The sequence below is a fragment of the Humulus lupulus genome, chromosome 5 (genome assembly GCF_963169125.1).
Source record: "Humulus lupulus chromosome 5, drHumLupu1.1, whole genome shotgun sequence".
Classification (NCBI taxonomy): domain Eukaryota; kingdom Viridiplantae; phylum Streptophyta; class Magnoliopsida; order Rosales; family Cannabaceae; genus Humulus; species Humulus lupulus.
The window spans coordinates 152610885-152632319 of NC_084797.1; the positions used below are offsets into that span (position 1 = coordinate 152610885).

The following is a 21435-nucleotide window of genomic DNA, read 5'->3' on the forward strand; positions in this document are numbered from 1 at the left end:
CCCTCGTGGCTCTGACTAGCCGACTCGCCCAGCACCGACAGACGGTGCCACATCAGGCCTAGGATGTTCTTCAGGCCTGCCTCTGAGGAGTACAGCTCCAGCATGCCGTAGTTCCTGAACAGGTTCGGCTTCTGGTCCATCTCCCAGATTGAACTATTGGTAGTCGGTGGGCTAGCCGCGACCACTTTTGCCTTTCCTTTCCCCTTTGCGCCGGCGACAGGGGAACCCTTCTCTTGGGCAGAATCAGCCTCTGCCGCAGCGATGAGTTGTTCCTTTGAGATGTTCGTCACTGAACAAAAGAAACAAAGAAGAAAACACTATAAGCAGTCAGCACCCTTGTCATACCCTAGCGGTATCAAAGGCGTCGGGGAGACCCTCCCCGAAAACTGCTTGGAGAGGCTCCCACCGAGCTTGCCGAGGGTTTAGCACCATGCCACCCGAAGGACAGCAAGGAACCAAACTCAGACTCCGAGCCTAAGCCCGCCGAGAGAAGTGTTCTTCCAGAGAAAGACACCCTAAAGGCGTTCATGCTTATGCCCTAAAACAGCAAACCAGAACAGCGCAAGCAAGACAAGGAACGACTTTCCAAACGCAAATCGTCAAAGCATGCAAAAGAGATTACTTATCGACTCACATCAATCGCATGCCTATCAAAGCCCTATTCACGCATGCACATAGGCGATACTGGCAGAAAACTCAACTCTAACAACTACCAACAACCTAAGGTTTGGGAGGAAAGAGCAAAGTAGAAATACTTACTGGTATTCGGGTAGTTGAAGGTTGAAGGAGTAACTAGATCACTGCACAGAACGATCGCGAGAAGTAAAAGCTGCAAAGACGAACGGCGTTTCAAACCCTGAACTTCGGCGAATAAACCCACTGCCAAATCAAAAGAAAAGTTTCTAGATTCCTTACCAAGAGAAGTGGCAAGTGCGAAGGAATGGAAGCTTAGAAGCCTGAGAGTTCGAAGGTTTGGGAATCTGAAAATCCGAAGGATAGAGAATTTGAAAGCGTAAAGAGGAAGAAAGGTCTGTTCCCTCGTTTTTATAGCAGGAAAGAAGTCGTTTCGAATTCCTCAAAGGGATGGTCCCGATCTTCCCATTCCGTGTGCATCAGATCCAACGGCTGGAGATGAAGCGACGATCCTATTTATGACTCCTCGGATGGGAATAAAGTATTTATTTCCCATCATTATACCACCTCGGGCCCGGTGTACCATTAAAAACCGTCAAATCATTACTCAGATGCCTGACGCACGCATACTCAGCCAGTCGCCTCACGCACACGTCTTGATCACAGAGCCATTCCCGGCATGACGCGTGGCCCTTGCCACACTTGAGTACTTGAGTTCAAACAGAAGAAATTTCCTTTCTTTTTCATACTAACACTCAGGCGGGAAAAAGGAACCCTTCCAGGAACACAGGAGGTGACCCCTCGCCTAATCTAGAAACCAGAATACCCGGAGGACTGTACAAGCTCTCGGATCTATCAAAGCTCCGTGACCTTGGGGGGTAAATGTTATCCAGATTTCCGGATAGCGTTAGATGGATATCCTCGGGGAAGCAGAATTATCAAAGTCTTTCACGGAAGGTGACCAGAGCTCGCGGATGGACAGAAAGGCTTCACCTCTCCCGTTTAGTGTCCGGCTTACTCTTTCAAGCAAACGAGACACGGAAGCTCGTCAACTCTCCCAGAATCCCGAAGGGATATCCTTCGAGGAAGCCCCTTCCAGGAGAAGCTCTTCAGGTTGCCTTCGCGGAAACAGTTCCGTGCCTCGCATGGAACAAGACCAAGCGGTCAAGTCATGGAGGAGGCATAGTTGGAATGATATCCGCCTGACACAGGATCCCGCCTGACACGCCCGACAGGTCAAGGCCGCACACATCCTAGCACGCCTAAAAGTACCATTTCGCCTACTGTTCCGCTGACAACTTGGAAAAGACGGCTGCCTTTGTGCATTCCCCATACTTTCACGTAAATATACCCACATAGAGCCTGGTAGCCAGGCGACTACGGTAATTTTATCCCCTATTTATGGCTGGTGTAATTAAGACTCATGTGAGTAGAAAAAAAACCCTAATCCAAAACCCTAGCTATAAAGACCCCCTCATTTTACGATAGAGGGGACGGCCAACAAATCACATAGCAAGAACTCTACCAAAATCTCTCTAGCTTCATCTTCTTCAAGAAAACCCAAGAGAAACACTGTGAGTGTGTGAAGTTCTTATACACCGGCCATCTTACTGTAATTCTCTACAAGTATAATAACATCGACTCGTGGACTAGGGCTCGTTAACGCCTGAACCACGTAAAAAATCTGTTTGTCTAATTATATTCCTGCACTTCTACAGTTCTTATCTTTTTGTTATTCTGTTTGTATTCGTTTCCGAAAAACTCGATAAACAATAAGATTTCCTCGAGATCAGATTCAAGAAGGAGGAGTCTCCTTGGCCTTCTCAGCATCAGCAGCACTGGACCCCCCCTCAGGACGAATAGCATGACTATCCTCTTGGGCACCTTCGGAGGCGACCTCCCGAGCAGCCTCTTCCGCCTCGAGCCGAGCATTCCACTTATCCAAAAGCTTTGTCTCAAGAGGACCTAAGAAGCTGGTGTCCAGGTCTTTGTTGTTGGCCCACATTCTGTACATAGCTGAGTCAACCGCCTGATCCTTCTTCTCCTTATATTGAGCAAGTAGACGAGCCTTCTCGCCCTCAATTATATCAAAGGTAACAACCTGATCTTCTTTGAGCTTTTTGTTAGCCTCTTGGAGCCGAGCGTTCTCCTTCTCAAGCTCTGCGAGCCTAACATTCTCTTTCTCGAGCCCCGCGAGCCTAGTATTCAGCCTCTCAAGCTCGGACGCTTTGGCCTTAAGCTCCTCGTCTCCTGCCTCAAGCTTGTCGTTTGCAGTCATCAAGTTGTCACTCGCCTTGAGTTGGAGATCCTTTGCCTTCTGAGCATAAGACTTGCTCGAGTGGATCTTGTTGTTCAACCTATAGTTGAGCTGGGCAGTGAAGGCAAGAGACTAAAAAAAAAAAAACACAAAACGTCATTAATGTCAGGACTGTGTAAATATAACTAAGAAGTAGAAGAAAACTTACCGCGGCAGCAAGCTCGATACTCTTCTCATAGAGGGTAGTGCAATCTCGAGCGTTGTTCAGGTATTTCCATTGAGGAGCTTCGAGACTGCTAAAGCTTTGTCCAATTCGGGACATAACATCCGAGCCCAGCGTAGACCCATGGGACCCAGCTGCATTGTCAATTACATACTCCTCCATGTGGGTAGAAACTGACAGCTTCTGAGCTCGAGAAGCAGAAGGCTTTCTAGGAAGTGGACCGAGTGTCGGCCGAACTACTACAGGAAGTTGGGGCCCGGTCATGATAGAGGCATCGACCTGCGAAGTCGGTGCCATGGTTGAGGCACCGACCTGCGAAGATGGCGCTGTGATGGAACTGGTAGCAGGCGGAGCTAGGGGAGGAGGTGTCTTCTCGGTCCTCTTGGGGACTTTGGCAGGTCGGTCCACCTTTCGCGACCTCGCCCTGGGATGCTTACTCCTTTTGGCGCCACTACTCTCAATGATGTTGTCGAGGTTGGAGTCCATCTTGCCTGCACAGTCACACCACAATGTGAATCATAACAAAAGAGGGAATAGTATATAAGGTGATTTAAGATCGCATAGATATACAAAGCAGTGATAGAAGAAACCTAACTGGAACTCCCCCCCGAGCTCGAGCTCGGGGACCATGAAATTCCCCCATCTTCAGAGGAGGCGGGGGGAGTACCTTCCCTATAGGTGGGCGTCAACCTCGAAAGGTTCCTATAATCATTGGTCTCGTATTGGACGGCTATCCCATTTCACACCTCGTTTAGACTGTACATGGTGTCATACTTCCCGAGCCAACTATCAAACCTACGAACTCGATCGTCTACCCGAGTCCATATATAGAAGTGGTATCTATCATACGGGCATGAAACTAACCTATCGGGTTTATGCTTTAACAAGGTGGGGGACCACATTCTCGAGGTAAGGATGACTTTACCTTCTTCATCTGAGTCTGAGCTCGAGGCTTCATCATTAGCCTCATTCCCCGACGGTGGACTCCTTCGGCGAGCTGGAGGTGGAGGCCTCACCTCTCTCCTCGGGGGAAGGATGCCTGTGGGCAAAGGCAACTGCTCCCAATGATCATACTTCTTGTTGGACCAGTCCGAGGTGGACTGGCCATCTCCCAAAAGCCCGCAAGCTCGGAGCTCATCCTCGTGCAAAAGGTACGAGAGAGACCTCCTGTCGTAAGGGAGTTGGAGCAGGGCCTCTCTATGCCCCTTCATTGCCTCGTCGGGAGTAGGACGGAGGAAATTGGCTGGAACATAAGACACATTGCAACTAAGTACGAACCTACAAATAAGAACCCGAGCACAGAGATAAAGAAGGTTGGAATACTTACGAATCCGCCTGAATGAGTAGCATCGAAACAGGGACAGGCCATCTGTCCAGAAGAAGGCTTTTTTGAAATCAGGTGGATGATTAGGGAGATCCTCAAACACCTTTTTCTCTTTGGGATAGCTCAAAAGGTAGTAAAAGCCATCTCCTCCCCGAGCTCGGGAGGGATTACTTTTCAGACAGAAGAGATACAAAATCTCTTGCGGTGAAGGTCCTTCCCACTTCAGCTCATGGTATAGCGACCTCAGGGCAGACAGAACCCTGTAAGAATTGGTGTTGAGCTGGAACGAAGCCAACCCAACAAAATCCGTGAAGTCCTTGACAAAAGACTTCAAAGGAAATAACGCTCCTACCTTCATGTGTTCCTGACTCCATGCTGCGTACCTCAGCCTGTTGTCAGGGTTCCCAGGGGCGTAGCAGCTCTGCTCGATAGCGGTCGGAGCTCGACACCTCAAGGAGCTTGACAACCTGAGGCCATGGAGGGCCAGAAAATTAGTTATCTGATTTGTCGAGGTAACCGAGCTCCAATAATGCTCGGCCTCGAAGATATCTCTCCTCGGTTGTGAGGTAGAAGGCTCCCCCATGAGTGAAAATTGGAGCTTTCCCGGGCTGTACGCAATGGTTACTGTCAATTTAGGGTCAAGTGGGATCGGCCTGGGCCCTGAGTTGGATTCTGGATAAATAGCCTCTCGAAGGATCCTCCTTTTCTTCTCTATGACCTCGTCTATTTGGTGGCGATAATGAGCTCGAATATCCTCCTGCTCGCGCGCGAGGTCGTACTCACGAATTCGACACTGATTCCGAGCAAACAACGACTCCGGGCTCGGTGTTTTTGGCGAGTAAGGGATTGCCAGCAACGACCCCCACCGTCTTTCCAGATTCTGTGACATCTAGCGAGAAAGAAAAAATGGTGAGGGCCATGCATGCAAGAGTTCAAAGGTTACGAGCTTGACAGGACAAGCTCGGAGCTTAAGAACGAAGCGAGTTCGAAACTAAGGCCCTTATTAAAGAGTCAGAACGTGTATTCCACGAGAAAAAGGAGGGGAGTGGACATTTTTTTTTTAAAATCCCGAAAATCAGGGGAAAAAGAGTGGCGGATATCCAGAAAAGGTAATCTTGGGTATCGTGCATTCTTCAAAGCCAAGGTTTTATACCCGATATCTTGGTATACAAGAAATGTCTTTTAAAATTTTAAAACCCAGAAAAAAGAGATCTTGCTCAAACACTAAAACTGGGTATGAAACCAGTGATGTTAACCCAATATGGAGACTTAAAACGCGAAAGCCTATTGGTCAAAAATTCCCTAACGTATCGTACTAAGAAAATAAACTAGTACATTCACAGAAATAACAAGAACAATATGAACAGAAACGGGTATGAGGGAAAATAAAAATTGGATACTTACACAATAATGGTGGTTGCAGAGAAATCATTGACTGAAGGAGGGGCTGCAGATATAAGCTCACGATCTAGAACAAACTGGAGGTCCTTTGTTTTTTCGACTGAGAGAACATGCACAAGCAAGAAGTTCTCTGGGATGGCCCTGGTTTTGTCCCTTCTCTTTTGTTTCTGGTGCGTGTAAAATAAGAGGAAGAAGAAGACCTTATATATATATAGATGGAAAAAAAGTGAATAAAAGGATTAATCTGAGCCATTGGCCAGAATCCTCATAAAATCCAACGGTCAGGGATTGATGACATGATGGTACCGAAAAGGTGGCAGACGAATGATCGTGGGCAGATTTCCAAGGTACTCGAGTACCCTGAATGGGCAATACCCAGTTGACACGTGCCCATTCTCAAGTATGTGACGGTACGGTTCCCAAAGAAAGTAGTTCAAAAGTTTCCTTCTCATAGGATTCGAACGAATACTTTTGAGGGGGCAAGATGTTATACCCAGATTTCGAGCCTTGAAAATTGTGACCTCGAAATCTGGGTTCATATGGATGAACTCGTAAGGTCTGGAATATGATTTGAAAAATAAACATCGAGCTAGCGAAGCCAAGACGACTTCGAAGATGGTAGCCTCGAAATCCTCACAAGCTCGAAAGGTAGACCCCGAGGTCCATCTGTTCTCTAGGATGACCTCGGATCAAGGGATCCGAGCCTGATGCGCGTACGAGCTCGAAGCAATGTGACTTCGGGGTGTGTTATGGCTCGAAAGCCAGTAAGAAACCTGGGAGAATATGGCCTTATAATATGGGATAATAACTTGGAATATCCTAATGAGTCATCTATAAAGAGACGCGGTCTACATTTATTGCTGAAAATCCCCTACAATCAGGGGATATTATTTGATTAGTTATACGCCCCCTGGTCTTCAGGGGACGTTTCCTTTTACATCGGATTGCAGGCATTTAATGCCATTTAATCTATTTGTAAATATAGAGTAACTTCCCGAAATATGTGGGATAGTATTCTGCAATCTTCTCTATAAATAGAGAGGTCATGCACTATTGTAAAGGACCGAACTTTGGTGAGCTTAAGGAAAACTCTGGAGAATTCATCCTTGAAGGATTTTCAGAGATATTCTTAAGTCTTAATAAGAAAGACTCGTGGACTAGGCAGATTTAACTGCTGAACCACGTAAAAAATCGTGTTTGTATTATCATATTTTTATTGGCCATTACTAATTATTGTTTACGTGCTCTTCTTTCACTGTTGACGAAAAACGGCGTCAACATATATATATAAATTATATATTACCTTATTATTCATAATAATAATACAATCATAATGATGATAGGAATTTATTTAGGTAATATCTAACTTACCAAATTTGAAAAAAATCTATTTTTAAATTATTAATTAATTATATAAATAAAATAAAAATAATATTGATACTTTATGAGTACCATCTTACATGCATGGCACAGTCCCTGGACTGTGACATGCATGTAGCAATATTCCCTTTCAGAGAATATTTCATTTTTCTTATTTTCTTCTATTTATTTATTTGATTAAAAAAATAATTCCCAGAAAATATGGTATCATCTTTTTATGGAAAAGTTCACAACCATATTTCAAAACTAAAAATTCAAATTGATGATCATCATTATCATCATCTTTTAAAAAATCAATATATCAAAACTATTTTGAATTACCATTTTTATTTTCTCCCACTCAAATAAAATAATTAATTTCACAAATTTATTTATTTATTTTATATATATTTCGAAATTCTATATTTAAATAAATAAATATATTTTTGAAAATTTAGTAATTAATTCCAAATTAATTATTCAACCCCAATTATCATATAATTGTATATTTGACCCAAAGAATAAAATTCTTCTCAAATTTCCAAATTATAGTTTTACTCTTGTATCAACTTTTACCTTGATATGGTGTTGATAGAGCCACGCTGGGGACCTATGGACTTATAATATCAAGCTCCAATAAATATTAGATTATTAATCAAAGCTCTTTGATTAAATAATCATATTTATTAATCTCATGATTACTCCACTATAAATATGTGATTGAACTCTTGATAATTATAGACATATATTTACATAGTACTTTACTAAAGAATAAAGCGTCCATTGATATAATCATTACATACAACGTTAATCCTCTATTAATGGTTCTTAATTAAAAGGGAATAAAATTATTGTTTTACCCTTTTAACTATATCTAGTTCCTAGTGCACCAATGACTTCACTAGTGAAGGTTGTGTCATAATAAGTTTGCGACGTGAGCGCTCATAACCTTTTCAGTTCCAAAATTCAACCCAATAGGGAACCATTATTCAATCTATAAGAAGGTATAGATTCCATATCTGTTAAACTATGTCCCCAGCCATATATATCATTAAGTCCCTAAAATAATTGTTCTTAGTCTGATCATTCTGACAAACCTTAACGCATGAATCAAATGATCAGATGACATTTATAGGAGTTCATAGTAACCTCTGGATTAAGATCATCATGTATATGATCATTGTTTTATGTGTTTGATTAATACGGCGAAGCTGTGTTTAAACAAGTATTAACAAATAAAATCACGTCCAGTTCTATATATAACTATATAAAGTACCTTCACTAAAGTGTCATACTACACTAGTGACCCATATCTAGGTCGCTTGTATTCATAATACTAGTGAACCATACTAGCAGTAATTAATCTAAAGATTCCATAACTTTATTTTACTGCGAAGTGTTTTAAGTTCATTATCTCAATCTCGATCCTCTCATACCAATATGAGATTAAGACTACATAGATGAACTTTGGAATTTTCTGATATTTACTTAATATTATCAACATAATATTGGACATAGTCTATATATAATTATTCAATTCAATTATTTATTTCATTTAAAATATTTGTCAACTACAATTGCTTTAAAGACAATATTCCCAACAATTACCTTCTATTTTTCTAGTTTAATTACCAAATCCCAAGTCTAATTTTTGTGAAGAGATTCAGTCTCTTCTGTCATTGCTTGCATCCATTCCTTTAATTGCTTCTTCACAGCTTGTTGGTTTATGTATGTTACTCGACTGTACAATGGCCAAAGCATATGCTATCAAGTCGCTCTCCGCATATCTTGTTGAAGGATGAATTTCCCTTCTTTCTCGATCTCTTGCTAATTGGTATTTGGTTAAATCTAGCTGTTGTTATATTGTGTCTTGAATACTTTCAGTATTGGTCTCTTCAATTTGTGTGTTGGTGTGATCCTTATTAGGTTCAAAGCCTCTTAGTTCCATCTCAAACTCATCCAAATCCTCATTTTTGTTTGTTGTACCTACACCATGCAAATAACTACCAATCTCGGTTGTAACGTCTCAAAGTTCCTAATAAGGCTTAGTGCCTTCATTAGGGGGCAATGAATGCATTATTGGAATATTATATGATTTAATTGAATATTTATGTGATTATGTGAATTGCATGAGTTATATTATGATATGACTGATGATGCATGTTTAAGTGTATTAAACGTGCGTAAAAGACCTACTGTTATTTAAAGGGGCATATTTGTAATTTTGACCCGCAGGGGGTATAATTATGATTATATTGTATTATGTGATTGAGGCCACATTATTATGTTTATATATTTGAGATATTCGGTAGGAGCCGGTTCTTTTGAGAAAGATAGCGATCTAGTCACAACAGGGGCTAATAACTAGCTCGGGGTGAGCCAAGGGGTATTTTGGGTAATTCAGTGAGTTACCGAAACTTATTGGAGTATGAGTCGTACTTTGGGAAAAATAGTGATATTCTGGGATTTGCATAATTAATTGGGAATTATAAATGTAATGTGAGACGGGGGTGTAAAATATCAATCTTGCCCTTAGTGGGCTTTATGAGGAAAGTTAGTAAGTGAGGGAATTTTGGTCTTTTGGACCATTTGAATGTTATAGGCTAAGTGGCTGAGTTTATAAACTTAGAAAGAAAAAAACATAAACATTCCCTCTCTCTTTCCTCTCTCACGTATGCTCTCTCTCTCTCTATCTCTCTCTCTCTAAGTTTTGAATTTTAAAGAGAATTTTTTATTCTAAAGCTTGCTAAGGGAATGAAGTGTTCTGGGGAAGATTTGGAAGCTTTTAAGCTTAGGGAAACAACTGGGGAACCATTTTAGCAAGAGGTAATTCTTGTTTTGGTTTTAAAAATTTTCTTGAATTTTGAGTTTCAACTGGATTTTGGTGGGTTTTAAAGGTTGTTTATAGTATTTCTGAGTTGCTAGGACCATTATAATGGTAAAAAATGAGTTTTGGGACGGTGTTGAGGGATTTGCGAGTTTTGAAATCACAAGGAAATTCTCGGTTGCAAGGTTGCGCTGTGGCACTGTTCTTGGAGTGCCACGACTCCCATGCACTTGGTCGAGGCAAGGGTGCCTCAAACTGACTTAGCACCGTGACACTTGGCGGGTTGCACCATGACACGTGTGCAGGGGATTTTGGGCATGGGATCTCGGAGGATAGGACTTGGTCTAGAAGCCTTTATTGGTTCGTTTCTTGATGGTTATTCCTTGTTATGGTTGTAACTAGGGTTTACGGGTAGGCTCAGGAGGAAAGGATCGCACTCGTGGTGGCTATATGCTATCCGCTCAGAACTTGAGGTAAGAAAATTGCACCTGGATTGTGGTTAGGGCTTGAGCCCCAGTTATCGAACATGGTTATAACCATGCTTAGAATGTTTTATTAAACAAGTTGATTGCGTTATGCATACCTGGGGTAAGTGATGATTGTTTATCTGTTATATCTGATTGATAAGCTCAACTTATAAGTCAAGGGCTCATCTGTTATATCTAATTGAAAAGCTCGGCTTATTAGTCGAGGGCTCATCTGTTATATCTGAATGAAAAGCTCGGCTTATAAGTCGAGGGTTTATCTGTTAAATCTGATTGAAAATCTCAGCTTATTAGTCGAGGGTTTATCTATTATATTCGATTGAAAAGCTCGACTTATAAGTCAAGAGCGACAATAGTGTGTTGAAAGCATGTCGATGTTGCTATACGCTTGGATAGCTCTAAGGCTAGTTAATAAGGAATAGGGCAATGGGCCTCGGTGTGGCTCTATAGTCACTTATCTAGATGAAATTCATGCCTGAGTATGATTATAACGGTTAAGCATGCCAATTATGATTATGAAATCTGTTGATTAAATTCCTATAAGCATGGTTATGTTTTTTTGCTGAGCCTCGGTTCACAGGTGCTACATGGTGCAGGTAAAAGAAAGGAAAAGTTGGACCAGCCATGAGTTGGGGAGCTTTAGGGCGGGGTGTACATATGCGGCCTGCTCGACTGCCATGGTCGGGATTACTTGCTGGAACTAGGGGTGAGCCCTAATTTTTCCGCTTAGGTCAGCCTCTTATATTCATTGTGGATCTATAATAGTTCAAAACTCTTTTTGGGATCTCATCTAAAGACTTAAACTCTTCTTAATGAAATGGTTATTGTTTGACCAAAAGTTTTAGTACCTAAACCTTGTGTTAGTATCAATTACACGTTTTAAGTCCAAATGACTTGTTTAGCGAGTTAAGCAATATTTTAATTACACACTGTAACAATCCTGGATTAGTAGGACGTTATATCGACTTTCAAATGAGGGAACTCATACTCATTAAACACATCTCTAGAAATTATAATCTTTGGTTTTCCATTTTTGTTAAAACAAATTCTTTGCCCTTTTGTGCCTAATGGATATCCAAGAAAAATTCTTTTTATTGACCTAACATCAAGCTTATCGTTTGTTTGATGTACATAGGCAACACATCCAATTTTTTAAAATGTTTTAAACTTGGTGGCCAGCTATACCATATTTCAAAAGGTGTTTTTAGATTTAAGGAACGATTTGGACTCCTATTTATCAGATAACAAGATGTAGCTAATGCTTCTCCCCAATATGATTTTGTAACGTCCCGTAAAATCTCTTAACATAATTTGCGGAAAAACATAACCATTTTCTGAAAATAAGGCAAACGAAAATCCATATAAAAAAAACTTTTCAAACACATGCAAGTGTTCGGAAGTATGCGCATACTTAACAGAAAATTACAGTGTCATAATTTTAAAACATTCAACAAGTCCAAAATATTTCTTAGTTATCATATGGGTACTAGTCCCCAAAACATAAATTCCAAAAAGGTCGGCCCACATGTACATCCTCGCAGATAAACTCCAGCGCTCACTGATCCACTTTTCCTTTGAGCTTACCTACAACACGAAACAACTAGGTAAGTGAAATGCTTTGTATGAACAACTTAACAAACATAACCACATAACAGAGCAAGAACTTAACTAACTGTAACTAGGCAGATAATCAACCAAGAATAGGATTCTGAGGAAACTGAACCATAACATACAACTTAAGAACGTGTGAACGTCCTGGAAAATTTATGGTCATGCCTCATGACAAAAATTTGTATCCCGAAAGTACACCTGCACGAAGAAAATCCCAGAGCATACATACAATCTTAACTGGTAACATACATACTTACTTACTCAATTGTATCATAACATACATACTTAGGGTTCTGGAGGAACATTCAACATAGCATAACATATCTTAGCATAGCTTAACATATCTTAGTACATCTTAACATATCTTACCATAGCGTCGACGGGTGTAAACTAGTTACGCCGGTTACCCAGACTCCTAAAAGGATTCGACATACTTTCTTAGTCATAGAGATTTGATTTCGGAATTAACTTACTTACGTGTCATGGAGTTTAACTAGACTCTTATTTCACGGGTGTTAGGCCATACTTCTTACATATTGCGGTGGCCAACCGACCTTAGTCACACAGTCATCGGTGGCGAACCGGTATCTCACTTAGTTCCCCGATGGCTAGCTAGAGTTCATAGTTGTCACGGTAGCTAGCCGGACTCGGAATCAACTTACTTATGTGTCCTGGAGTTTAACCAGACTCTTATGTCACGAGTGTTAAGACGAACTTCTTACTTATTGCGGTGGCCAACCGACCTTAGTCACACAGTCATCTGTGGAAAACTAGTTTCTCACATAGTTCCTCGGTGGCTAGCCAGAGTTCATAGTCATCGCGGTAGCTAGCCGGACTGCTTACCTTAGTCATGAGTATGAAAACCTTCTAGGACCACAGTCTCTAGTAAACCTTCTAAGACTAGTTCAAATTAATAGCTTATAACTTAGTTATCTAAACTAGTCATTAACCTGTTGTATCCAAACATATTATAAGTTGTCTTACTCGGATTCCATAGCGCTTGCTTGTGGAAATCTTCTATCCAGAAGCGAGCCGTCACGCTTAGATAAAACTGTAGTGAAACCACACAGTGACTCGGATTAAACTATGGCATATTCTTATAGTTAATATTCCACGATAGCTACATTCAATAAAGTTCTCTTAGAGACTCTATACATATATTTCTCTTATACACTTTACAATGTATAAGACCGGATTCTGCTTTAAATTAATTTACGGTTTCCTGGGAAAAATTGTCCTTATCGCAACATGCACTCCGTGCTGTGCATTTTAATATTCTATCTCTAGAAGACTCTCTCAATCATATTATAAGTATTTTGGTTACTTATAAAAGAAGTTTTAAACGACTCTTAATCTTAGAAAACCACCCACTTTCTACTCAAGTACGGAGTTACAATTTTCCATTCTTTACCCAAAAATACCACATTTTGAACTTTTTTAATTTATTATCTGTTAATGATAATACTTCTCAATTTACAATTTTATAAAACCTAACTCCCATTTTTACAATCTTTGAATCCATAACCTAGGATCTCTATTATGTCATTTTTGAAAAGAAAGGGCAATTGGACCCCGAGTTTAGAAAATGGTAAAAATGAATTCTCAATAACTTTAAACTAATTTGGGATTTGTTAGATATCCAAAACTTTAGATATTTTTTAAAACAACTTCATTTCCAATTCCGAACCTAACTTTTTCACTATTCATTTTAACGTAATAAAAACCCCATTTTTAAGCTCCTATTCAATGTTAGGTTCTCTAACCACAACCCTTTAAAAATTACGTCCACATATTATGCATCCTAATGACAGGAACTAGGTGAAATCTCACGTCAAAAATTCAATTTAGGTTAGAAGAACTAACCTCCAAAAACTCGTATTTTGTTAAGGTTTGAAATTGTTATTTCCCCCATTTTTAGGTAACTTAGAAAAATTACTACTCTTAAACCATGACATATTTTAATTTAAAATTTTACCAGGGCCTTAATACCTATCTTAAAAAATTTCTCACCAAGTTTCAAATTTTTTGGGAAGGAAAAACCCATTAAACCATTTAAAGAAATCTGGGCAGTGCCTGCTGCCCAAGAGTTTTTCTCAGATTTTTAGGGTTCTTAGAAAAATTATCTCTTACATCGTTGCCCAGTTTTTTCTAAAATTTTACCAAGATATTTAATCATATCTAATTTAGTTTGTCATTTTTAGGATAGGGGAACTCATTCAAAAATGTAAGACAATCTGGGTAGTGTTTGCTGGCCAGAAATTTCATTTTTAGATTATTAGGGAAAACTTTGAAAAACAATTACACTTTAGCCATTTTGTATTTTCCTCTAAAATATTTCCGTGATCCTTAAACATATTTAAACTAACATTTTACCAAATTTCATGGATTTTGGCTAAGTAAATCATGTTCAATATTTAAAACAATCTGGGCAGTGCATGCTGCCCATAAATTTTCTAGATTGCATCAAGATGCCAAAAAGTTCATAACTTCGGTTTGAAAACACATTTTTTCGATTTTCAAAAGCCTAAACTCAAGTACTCATCTAGAAATATGCAAACATAAAAATTATTTTAGGATACGATCTAACACGTTGGAAGTCAGACCATGAAAACTCTGCAGCATGTATTCTTACACATTCTACCAAAACTAAACGCAACTAGTAAAACTCTAGCCACGTGCATGTATTCAAATCAACAAATCAACCAATCTAACCCTCAAGCATTAAATAAACTTCATAAACCAACAAAATAATATTTACAACCAGATCTAACATCAATAACCAAAAACAACTCAAAACCAACCAAAAATCTACCTTTAATGGTTCAAGCTTGGAGATAAGGTTCCCTTAGCCTTTCAAACTTCCTCCTTGTGTTCTATACACTCAAACTTAGCCCCAAGGTTCCACATGCAATTTTTTTTTAAAAAAATATGTTAGGGTAGAAGATGGAGATGAGGGGGAAATTGCCAAAACTCTAAAATCTTTACCTTTGTTCTCACTAAAACATCAACAAGCTTCAAATCTTGAAATCCTCCTAGAACCACCACTCTAGAACCCTAGAATACAAGATCTATGCCATGCATGAAAATTAGAATCACATGCATGCATAGTGAAACCCCTTAGGATTTCGGGTTTGAAAGAAATAGAGAAGGAAAGAATGTACTAGGTTCGAAACTTACACTTGTCTAGTGTGCTCTTGTGTTTTCTTCCTTCCTTCAATGGAGGGTGAGAGCTCTTGCTCCTTGGAGAGAAAAATGGCAGAAATGGAGGGTAGAGGGAGACTAGATTTCGGTTTTGGGGGAGAGAGAATGAAGACAATCATTTTCTTGAGGAAAAAGAAATTTAAAAAAAAAAAAGAAAATGATTATATGTGTAAGAGAGGATGATTGGAGGTTTAGCCAATGTGTGAGCTAGCCTCTTACTCTTCATAGGTTAGGTGTCATAGACTCTTTATTACACTAGGGCATAGCCTAGCTGCCCATCACACCCTCTCTCCTCCTTTGGAAATGACTAAAATGCCATTTCCCCTTTTAACTCACTTCTAATGCACTCAAGGACTCTTTGGTAATTTCACTCTCCAAATTTAACCAAATTTATACCCTATAGTTTTTAAATATCTCCAAGCTAAAATAAAATAAATATGACCAAAATAAATTTTGTCACATAACACATAATTTTGGTAATTTATTCAGTTGACCAAAATGCCCTTAGAGGCTCGGGCAAGAATTTCTATTCTTAAACCTGGTAGATTGGAATTAAATCCTCAATCAACTTTTCTTAAACTTATTGGATCAACTATAAAGTTCCAATGCCAGACACAATTAATATTTTTATGCCATAGAATTTCATATTTACTTAATCCAAGATTTTTACCCGATTAGAGTTTTTAACCCGGTCCACGGCCAAAGGTCTCGGTTTCTAAAAAAATCGCACTTACCACAACATGGCTAGCATTCAAACATCACAACTTCTTGTAACATAAAATGTTCCTCTGACATATTACATAATACAGGGAATTAAAATACCCGAACTAGGGTTTACCCAGTGCCCTAAACGCGGGGCGTTATAGATTTTCCCAAACCCGAACTAATTAACAAGCACCTAACTTTGTTCAAGAGAGTTTGATTCATTCGTTCAGCCACTCCATTTTGTTGTGGGGTGTGAATTACAATTCTATGTCTAGTTATTCCATAGTCTTCACAAAACTTATCAAATTCCTTAATTATAAGTTCTAAACCATTATTCGTTCTGAGTGTTTTTATTTTTTAATTTGTTTGATTTTCCACTTTATTTTTCCAAATTTTAAATTTCCCTAAAGACTCATCTTTGGTTTTTACTAAATATTTCCACACACACCTACTAAAATCATCTACAATAGATAGGAAATAGTGTTTACCCGAGTGTGTAAGGACCTTACTTTCTCCCCATAAATCAGCATGGACATACTTCAAAATTTGCTTTGTGTTATGTCTTGCAACTTTGAATTTCAGCCTATGTTGCTTTCCAAACACGCATATGCCTCACAAAATGGTAGTGTGCATGTCTTCAATTTGTTAATGATGCCTCTCTTATGTAATTATCTCTGCCCTTGTTCACTTATGTGCCTAAGCCTTTGGTGCCATAACTTCATGTCACTTTCTTGGCCTCTTACATTTGCTGCCTCAGCTATTGGAACTATCTTTTCATTCCTTCTCTTGCCTCTCATGATCAGCAATGACCCTTTGGTAACTTTCAAATTACCATTTAGTGATTTATACCCGTATCCTTCATCTTCTAGAGAACCAAGGGATATCAAGTTTCTTCTTAACTCTAGGATATGCCTCACATTATTCAACACTTTAACATCTCCATTGAATTGTCTTATTGCCACCTTTCCTATTCCAATAACCCTGCAGAAACGTCATTTCTCATTAGAACCTTGCCACCATCAATTTCCTTATAATAAAAAAATAGTTCTTAATTGGGGAACATATTATAAGTGCAACCCGAATCAAGAATCCATTCCTTGTTCAATGATGTTTCTAAAATGGAAAGTAATTATCCATCTAAAGAATACTCCTCTTCATTCTTGACTACAGCATAAGTTTCACTTTGGTGATGCTTCTGGTCATGGTGTTACTTGTAGTTGGGTTTATAGAAATGATGTGGCTTGTAATTTCCACCTTGCTCTTTCATCTTGTTGCAAAATTTCTGAATATGTCCTGGTTTCCCTCAGAAGAAGCACTTTCTCGCCTCTCTTCCTCTAGATTTAGATTTGGAATGTGAAAAGTGTGACCTCCTTGAGCTGCTTTTCTTTGGTGTTCTTCCTCTAGCAAAATACTCCTCTTCCTTCTTTGATTCTTTTTCTAACTGTAGTTCAAAATCTTTGGACTTTAAAGCCCAAGTACATCTTCAAGGGATATTACATCCCTTCCACTATTTTATGGCTACTTTCACTTCTTGGTATGCCATCAATAAAGATCTCAGTAGGATAATTGCTTGGCTTTCTTTGTCCACTTGATGTTTAATGTTTGCAAGACCTACAATGATTTCATTAAACTTGTCAATATTTTCATCTAATGATAAAGATGGGTTCATTCTAAAACCATACAATCTCTCTAAGAAATTTATTTTGTTTGAGATTGAGGGTTTTGTGTAGAGTTCTTCAAGCTTGTCCAAAAGTCCCTTTGCTGTAGTTTCAGTTGTCAATCTTCTCCTAACACTATTTGACAAATACATGATAATGGTGTAGTAGGCCATTTCTTCCATCTCGATAATCTTGTCTGTCTTTTTCCCTTCTAAAATCTTGGCATCTTTGAGCACCTTAGCTACTTTCTGGTGCACCAAGATTCCCTTTAAGCTCTCCCGCCATAGTGAGGAATCACTTGTGCCATCAAATTTTTCAAGCTCGAACATGTCCATGGATGACATCTCTTCTTGAAACACTTTCTTGGATCTTCTTGCTATAGAAAACTTTGAGTCTTTGTGTCCTCTCTCTAAGATTGACGAACCTAGCTCTGATAATGTAGGAATAAACTCTATTATAACTCAAGTTTATGTTTCCTATAGCTCAAAACATACTCAAACTGTCACAGTAAAAGAATCAAACAGTTAATGTGCATTGATAAAAAGATAATCCAAAAATAGTAAAGTAAAGAAAATGACAGAACTAATTATACTTGTTCAGCCAAAATGTTTGGCCTACATCCATGTAAAGCGCCCTATTCTATTACTTTGCAATAACGTCTCTTATCTCATAAATAATTAGAAAAATACCACTTAAAAGATAAATTCAGTGGGACCTTGATAAAACATGCAAGTTTGGGCCCAACAGTTTAAAATAAAAATAAGTGTTCATATGCAATGTTTAAAGAAAATAAAAAGTTTAAGTCCCACTAGTAAATTTAAAAGTAAAGCCCATAAGATAGTTCTTTAAAACTCAGTGCTTATGTTGATCATTTATTCGTTCATAGGAAGCCCCCACGCCATACACATTTAGACGTCAGAACTCCCCGTATCACCGCGCGTGCCTGAGAGAAATCCTATTTATTACTTGAAATGGGGAAAAGTAAGGGGGGCGGGGTGAGCTAAAAGCCCAGTAAGGAAGTACAACAAAATCATTGATAAGACAAGAAATACATGTATAACATAACAGAACAATTCATAATATCATCATACTCATATCTTATAATCGAAAATGAAACATAGTCATACATCACATTCATTCAACATAAGCATACTCTTTGTGATCATGGCACCTCTGTTGTCCATGTCACATCTTGGCTGGTAAAACCTCCTCTATGAGGTAAACATGATCTCAGGTCCTTGAATAACCTAGGCGTGTCCACTCTCTGAGTTACGTCATATCCTTAGTAACTCCTTTGTTGCGTTGCGTTCAGCATGCTAGCAACCATCTCTTTTCATTCATCATACAAACACATGTAATCCAATTCACATCAAAACATAAAATACATGTTACATCAAACTCGTCATACATATCAAGATAGAATTCTATTTTCCCATATCACATGATTTATCATCAAAACATAGCATATTATTCCTTGTAACATGCAAGTCTTACCATTTCATAGCTTAAACATAGAAATTCTATCTAACTTCCTTACCTTAGGTCCGAGCAAAGCAAAAATGAGAATACGTCACAACGAGCCTATAATCATAACCAAACGTTCATCTTTTAGAATTGTGTAAGACTACTCATGCCCAACATACATACCCCACGTGTGCATGAGCCATACACACATGGCATAAGTTGCTCAATAATTGCAAACATACAACATCTCCACATAAAGCCATAAAAGAATAATGCTAATTCTACCTATTACCCTTCATGGTTACAAAGTAAAAGTCATGTGTTTGAACAATAGGCATATATATTGAACGTAAAAATGCATTTGCATACGACGTGCATACGTGAGAGCGTTCTTAAAATTTAACGTTTTAAAACGATAATTCCTACACGCTTATTTCTTGCCTCTTCAAACAAAATTCAGCAACATAATTTAATTACCATTATTTGCTTCTCTAAATCCCAAAATTTGTTAAACAAATTTTTAATACATCATATTTACTTTATAAAATAATCCATTAAGCATTTTCTAATTTATCATAAAATAATAATTCCATTTATTATTTAAATAGCTTAAAAACATGTGACCAAATTTGTAGCTATTTATCATAACTAAATAAGTTTCTTGTTTCCTTTAGAAAATGATTTTACTAATCTTAAAAAAACTACATGTTTTTAAATGTGAAAATTCAAAAATAAAGTGTGGAAAAATTACATTTTCATATATATTATTTAAAACTTAATTTATTAGGGTGTATAACTTATTCATCTTAAATAAAATAATTATTTTATCTTAATAACCCAAAGTTTCAGAAACAATTAATTTGTTTAAAAATGACAATTGGATTTAAACCATAATTTTTTTCACATTTTAAATAAATAAAAACTGCACATAAATAATAATGTGAAAAATACATATTTACATTTTGAAAATTCCACAATTATCATATACATAGCTTAGGGTTTAATTTTATTTGATGCACTAGTTTTATTTATCTCATTTAAAAGACTTTTCTTACTATTTACCAAAAATTCTAGCAACTATTTATTCAATCAAATTATAAACTTGGATTAAAATTATATTTTCTTTCATAAAATTTACAAAAAAAAAAAATCTGCATGTATTAATTTGACAAAAACACCATTAACATGTGTAAAAAATATGTCCTTTTATTTACTTAAAATCAAATACCACTTTGAGAATTCATTTGTGCATTTCAAAACATTAATCTACCATTATACTCACAAATTGTAAAAAAAAAAACAGCAATCATAATTAACATAAAACTCACTTTTAATCATGTTTAACAATTGCTTAGACCAAACTTCATATACCAATTAGATCATCATTTGTAAGGGACTTAAAACAAATTCCCAAATTTAACAAAATAACTTATCATGTTTCTAACGAGTATATGTGACATCAAATAAAAAAAAAAATGACCAACTTGCATTAATAACCATTATAGGCTCAAACCCACATGAACATTAAACATAAAATACCAATAACCTCATTTACACTCACATGAACCCTAACATGTATCTACCATCATCCTTGCATGTCTTTACATAAACCATTAGTTTCAAAATGATCATAGCAACATAAACATAAAAAAAACCCCCACATAAATCTCATCACACACATAATCTCCCAAATATTCCCATGGGGCTTATTAGCAAACAATATACTCTTCATGTGAAATAAAACAATCACTACCATTCACATATGCCCTTCAAGAAATCTTGAAAAATTCAACAAAGAAGCAAAACACATCAACATCATCAAAATAACCAAACATTGAGATCTCCATAGATTATAATCATATTTATAAAACAAAAACCCAAACATTACCCAAGAGATTACATTCACCAAAACAACAAGAGATTGAGAAACAATTCTATTACCTTCCTTGATTGTGTTCAAAAACACAAGAACACAATAACCTTGGGCACCTAGGGGTTTTCGAAACCACAAAAAAAAAAAAACAAAACAAAACAAAACAAAACTTAGTGATGAGATGAGGACTAATCTTAAGAAATCAAAACCAAACATCAAAGCCATACCTATTAGGATTTTCGAACCACTCTTCTTCTTCCTCTCCTTCACTTTCACGATCTCTCTTTCTCTTTCTTTCTTTCTTCCCCTCTCTCTCTCTAGCTCACGAGCTCTCTCTCTTTCTCTCACTACAAGAAAAAATGCTTATTATAATGCCAAAAAAGTATTATAAAACAATTATCATAATACATTTTT

At 37.9% G+C, this 21435-nt stretch overlaps 1 long non-coding RNA gene across 1 annotated transcript; it reads right to left on the bottom strand.

The window, feature by feature from the left end:
• Positions 1–11814: 11814 nt before the first annotated feature.
• On the bottom strand, positions 11815–16506 carry LOC133777761 (uncharacterized). The gene is made up of 3 exons (XR_009868816.1): positions 15298–16506; positions 14933–15188; positions 11815–12093 (listed from the first exon to the last, which is right to left on the bottom strand). It is a non-coding gene; the product is annotated as an uncharacterized LOC133777761 (long non-coding RNA).
• Between the last annotated feature and the right edge of the window lie 4929 nt (positions 16507–21435).